Consider the following 6,093-nt stretch of genomic DNA (forward strand, 5'->3'; position numbering starts at 1 on the left):
CCTTTTAAGTCCTTACCAGTCTTTTGGAGTCCTTGTTGGGCCTCAGGTCTAAGGGGGTACTGCCTTTGGTAGGGAAAGGAGGTGGAATCCTTTAGTTTAATTTGAACAAGACAGGCATTCTTTGCTCTTCCATATTGTCCTTCTGTTGCCCAGACTTCAGGATTAATTCCTTCCTCAAGCAGGGGACAACAAAGAGGTGTTCCTTCTCCTATGTTCAGGTGTATAATGGCCCCTGTTTTTGCTAGAATGACTCTCCCTAACAAGGGAGTGGGGGCTTTCGGGCATAATTAGAAAAGCATGTAAAAAGAGTAAAGTTCCCCAGTCACAACTTAGTGGCCGAGAGAAGCATCTAGTGACTGGCTGTCCTAGGACCACTTGGATAGTGACAGAACTGGAGGACCGTTGTCCAGGACAGGAGAGTAAGGCTGAGAAGGCTGTGCCAGTGTCCAGGATGTTTCCTGGACCTCCTGGTCCTCAAAGGTCAAGCATACCTGGGGCTCTGTGAGGGTGATGGCATGGGCTGGCACTTGCCCCAGGCACCCTCAGTCCTGCTGCTGGATCATCTGGTTAGTGGCTTCTAACTCAGAGGACCTTCATCCCCTGGGGCAGTGGGCCTTCCAGTGATTCCCTTGACGTAAGGGGCATGGATGGGGGGGCAGCTTATTTCTACTTGGACAATCTTTTTTAAAGTGTCCTTTTAGACAACACTGGAAGCAAGACTTATTAGGCATTCGATTTGCCCAGCTTTTCCCTTTTCCAGAGCCTCCGAAGTCCACTTGCCTGAGGGCCATGACTAAAGCGGGGTTTTTTTTTTTTTTTATCCCATTTGTATTGTTCCTCCTGATCTCTATTATAAAAAACCAAGGTTGCCAAGTTCAATGGGGTTTCTAAGTTTTGCTCTGGGCCTAAGGCAGACTTTTGAAGTTTTTTCTAATGTCTGCAGCTGACTGAGTGATTAACTTATCCTTTAAGATTAGTTGGCCTTCAGTACAGTCAGGTGACAGAGAGGTATGCTTTCTTAATGCCTCCCTTAGTCTCTCCAGAAAGGCGGTAGTATTTTCTTCCTTACCCGGTGTTATAGTGGACATCATTGAATAATTCATAGGCTTCTTCCTAGTTTTCCTTAGTCCTTCTAGCATGCAAGTTAGCTGGCACCAATCTCCATGTTCTGATTCTGTGTCCCAGTGAGGGTCTACACTGGGAACTGCCTGCTGGCCTGTGGGGAATCATCCTCTTTCCTCCGTTGTCATCCTATCATTGACCTGACTGAGATACCAGAGATCCCCAAACTCTCAGGCTGCAGTTATGGCAGCACTTCTCTCATTTGGGGTTAGTGTCTGATTTAGCAGGAACATTATATCTCTCCACATCGGATCAAAGGATTGTCCTAACCCTTGTAAAGCATCAATATAGCCATCAGGGTTATCTGAGAATTTACCTAGGTCTATTTTAATTTGCTTCAAGTCTAAGAGAGAAAAAGGTACATGAACTCTGGCTGGGCCTAATTCTCCTCCTCCCACCACTTGGAGGTGGCATAATCAGGGAATATTGGCACTCTTTGGTTCATTGTTTACCCCTTTGTCTATCTCCTTTTGGACCATTTGGGTTGAAGGGGGTTCCTTATTAATTGCGGAAGGAGTCGGGGGAATGCCGGGGTAGGGAGGTAAACTCTGAAGGCTTCCTGTAGGGCATAAATCACACTTTTTACATAATTGCGAGTTGTCTCTTAATGAAAAGAAAGTTTGTACATATGGCACTTCACTCCATTTGCCTTGTTTTCTACAAAACAAGTCTAGCTGTAAGATGGTGTTATAATTTATACTTCTCTCAGGAGGCCAGGTTTCTCCCCCTTGGGAGGAGATCCCCCACGAGGACATCATGACCAGGCAGTGCTGCCGAAGAATATAAGTCATTTCTTTCATAGCATCTGAGGGTCAAATTGGTCCCAGTTCTCCAGAATATATCTTAGGGGCATTTTTGCCTTGGGGGGAAGGTTTCCCATAGGTTTGGAGGTCCCTGTGTGGTCACTAAATGTTACCAGGGTGTCCTTGCTCCCAGAGCTCCCAAGATGGTGGCGAGCAGCTTCCAAGATGGTGGCAAGCTTCGTGTTCTCTGACCTGGGGTTCTTGGCCTCACGGATTCCAAGGAAAGGAATCTTGGGCCATGAGGTGAGTGTTATAGCTCTATTAGAAGCCGTGGGTCATGGAAGAGAACCATGGAACCCAGTGACTAGTGTTTGGCTCAACTGGGACCAACCTGGGCACTTAGCTGTACAGGAACACGGCAAGCCGGTAGCCCGATCGGTAGTGGCAATGGGCGCCTTCACTGGATCAGGAGCACAGAGGACACCCTGCTGGATCCGGAGGGATGGAAGTCAGCGGCGGGTCTGCAACAGCGGCAAACAGCAATGGTGGATGGCGAGCAAAAGCTCAGCTCGAGCCGTAGCAAACACAGACCAGAAGAGAATGCAGTTGCAAGATTTAATAGAGTGAAAACAGAGCTCTCATACAAAGGGAGGGGGCCCAAAGAGGGTAGCCCAGCTCGCTTTTTTTTCACAACAACCATGTGAGGAGAAAAGATAATTATTACAATTATTACAATGAGGAAACTGAGTCAGAGCTGTAATGTAATTTTCCCCATGCCACATTGGTACTAAATGGCAGAACTGTGACTAGAAGGCAGAATTCTTACTCTCTAAGCCAGCGTAATGTCTTTACTAGTTTTCCCAGAGAACATGATGTTAGTAATAGTAAGCAGTAGCTAATAAGCTACTAGGGACATGTTAAAGATGGATTATCAAGTACATATTATTTATCTGTGCCTAATAAATACTCAATACAATCATCCACTGGCATTTATGGGTATTGGTTCCAAAATCCCTGTGGATATCAAAATCCTCAGATGCTCAAGTTCCTGATATAAAAATGGCACAGTATTTGCATATAACCTACACATATTCTCCCTTTTACTTTAAATCATCGCTAGATGTCTAATACAATGTGAATGCTATGTAAATAGATGTCATACTGTATTGTTTTTTAAATTGTATTTTTATTGTCAACTATCATTTTTTATTGTTTTATTTCAAATATTTTTGATCCATGGTTGGTTGAACTCTCAGATGCAAAACCTGTGGAAATAGAAGGAATTGTCTTCTCATGTGATACTTCACTGCCTCCGTCTGGGACCTCTCTTCCATTTCCAGTTTGATCTCTAATCCCTGATTTTCCAATTCTGCCTTCCGTTCTGCCAGCCACTCACACTCAGATAGCAGTCAAACTTAACTCTCCCTGAAGGTTGTGTAATAAAATTTCTTCAAGGAGTATTTACATTTAACAGGAACCTAAGAGACCCTTCAAGACACTAATTTCCTGTGAGTTTGTCAGAGGGACTTGTCAAGCGCCACTCACATCACAAAATTTATGAAGACAAACCCTGGATCAGAATTATTTCACACCTATGAATCAGGTGAAAAGAAGGGGCTGATAGCTCTTTCTTCCTTCTTCTTAAGTTAATGTATATGTTTGTAGCCTGATGGAAATGAAAGCCCACGAGATTTGGAGATGGAGTCCAAGCTCTGCCTTTTACTAAGTTGGGCGACCATTTTCGCTTGTATTTTCTTGTATAAAATAATGTTGCATTAGTGCCTACTTTGCACAGTTGTGAATGCCAAGAATAATCCCACGTCGAACATGGTGGAAGTGCACATGTTTCCTTTTCCTTTGCAGTTAATGTCCTTGTTTGACCTATCCAGAAGTACATCTTTTAGGTGGCATTTAATGGAATCTTTGTGTATCTGACAGAAAGAAGTGTCAGTACCTCAGCAACACTAGCCCTGAGTGATATTTATTGACAGGTACTGTGAGCTAGGAATGAATGGTATGAAGTGTTTTACATGTATCATTTAGTCCTCTGTACACCCTGTAATGCCTGTCTGCTAGAGAAGGAAGCAAGTCTAGAGTGTTAAATAATTTGCTCTCTGCCACTCAGCTAAGAACTGGATCTTGAACTCAGATTGTCTTACTCCAAAGCCCAGAACTTGTTAATCCTAGAGCCGTAGTAGTGGAGAGTTAGAAAAAGAGCATTTCTGAATATTTTCTGGATTTTATGGTAATGAAATATCATCTCTTTCTCTCATGATCTTAGGGAAGACTTAAAGGTAGCTATTTGTTGCAAGATCTGCATCATATTACCTATTCACAAACGTGAAAAACATTGTCCACAACTGATGTTTAAAATTTCACTTGAGATTAACTGGCTGATGTTTCCTAATGTAAATTAATATTAGAGGAAATTGTTAGGGCTTTGAATTTATCTTAAACATACAAATTCAGTTATTTTGATTTCAAGAATTATTTTCCCCTTTTCATGTTCACTAAAAATAATCTTAGTTGTGGGAAAGAAATTTAGAAAAAAAATGAGCGTGACTAAATCCCTTTTTAATACTCTGCAGAATTTACAGCATATGATAAAACTGTTTTTCTTTTCTAAACAGAAAAAGTGTGGCTAATGTGGAAGCCTCTTACCATTTGATTTGCTCAAATGCCTTCTGTATTTGTATTTTTTCCTTTACAAAAAATAAAGAAGAAAATCTCAGGGAAAAGCTATTTCCTAGGACATTATTTTGGAGACTGGTTTCTTTCTCTGGAGGAGTAAAACCTCATTGCCATCTTTCACAGGATAATTTTTTGGAATATAAGCAGGAGATTCTAAATTTATTGTCTTGTGCTTTGTTTGGCTTTAGATTAAAAAAAAAACCCAAATGTTTGTTGATGTAAACTGAAAATAAATTTGGAATGAGCTGTGTGCACTTGGAAATGAGAAGGTGAGTTTGCCAGTTATGAATTGCATATGTATATGTGTGTGTGTAGTATGTGGATATGTATAATATGTATGTATTTATGTTTGGTAGTATGTATATGTTGGAAGTACATATTAAATTATTTAAATAGAAGAGTTTTGGACAGATGAGGGAATTATTAAGGACAAATGAGAATTTTTAAATTTACTTTGGGATTTTGAGAGAAAAATACTTTCTCAGGATAGTTTGGCAAACTGAAAAGAGTTTATATTAAAAAAACTTTAGTTGATATAAACTGAAAATAAATTTAGAATGAGTTGCACTTGTAAATGAGAAGGTGAGTTTGCCATTTATAAACTGCAAATGTACATGTGTATGTGTTGCATATGAATATGCATAAGTATGTATATATTTATGTTTTGTAATATGTATATTAATGTTGGAGGCAGGTGTTGTTAAATTATTTAAAGAGAAGGAGTTTTAGACAGACAGATGAGGAGGTTATGAAGGGCAAATGAGAATTTTTAAAATGTACTTTGGGATTTTGAGAGAAAAAGATTTTCTCAGAATAGTTTGGCACAAACGGATTTATATATGTAATTTTAAGCTTGTGAGTTTCCTTTACATACTTTCTGTCTAAAAGCAATACTGTATAAAATGGACAAAAAATATAAAGTCAAATAAACCTGGTTGTGGGTTGAAACTCACACGTGCATTATATCCAAGAGAACAAATAACGACCAGCTTAAAGCCAGGGTCTGTCTGTCTTTCTTTCTTTCTTTCTTCCTTTCTTTCTTTCTTTCTTTTTTTTTTTTTGGTTAATGGATTTTTCAAGGGCAAAGATAGTTTAGTTTTTGCCCTGTGACTGTCTCACTATATACAATGTGAGAATAATGTAAAACTCCATGGATGAAAGATGGAAGAAATAAGTAGTGAAAGATAATGCTATCCAGAAAAGAAATTTATTATATTAGGCAGTTTGTGATTTTACAGTGTTTTAGAGGTTTACCTTCTGTAGTAAGGATGCCAGCTCAGAAGGAAAGTTATCATTCACTCTTGTATTTTCACCCTGGAAGAAAATTTTATGTAAGTAATAATACTAGGTGATATGACACAATATTATTCTACCTGAAAAGCAAAGCTAGGAAGGAAAAGTTTTGGCTTTCTTTTATAGGACTGTGTCATTTGTTCAATGGCAAATTAATATAAGCCTTTTTCTTGGAAGATTGGGGGCATGTACTTCTAAGATGGAAATGCTGGGACTTTTAAACACTGCTAATATTGTAGTGCTA

At 39.6% G+C, this 6,093-nt stretch overlaps 1 pseudogene; it reads right to left on the minus strand.

Moving 5' to 3' along the window:
- Window positions 1-905: 905 nt before the first annotated feature.
- LOC131383350 (uncharacterized) lies at window positions 906-2,002 on the minus strand (annotated as a pseudogene).
- Between the last annotated feature and the right edge of the window lie 4,091 nt (window positions 2,003-6,093).

The sequence above is a fragment of the Hylobates moloch genome, unplaced genomic scaffold (assembly GCF_009828535.3).
Source record: "Hylobates moloch isolate HMO894 unplaced genomic scaffold, HMol_V3 SCAFFOLD_4, whole genome shotgun sequence".
Classification (NCBI taxonomy): Eukaryota; Metazoa; Chordata; class Mammalia; order Primates; family Hylobatidae; genus Hylobates; species Hylobates moloch.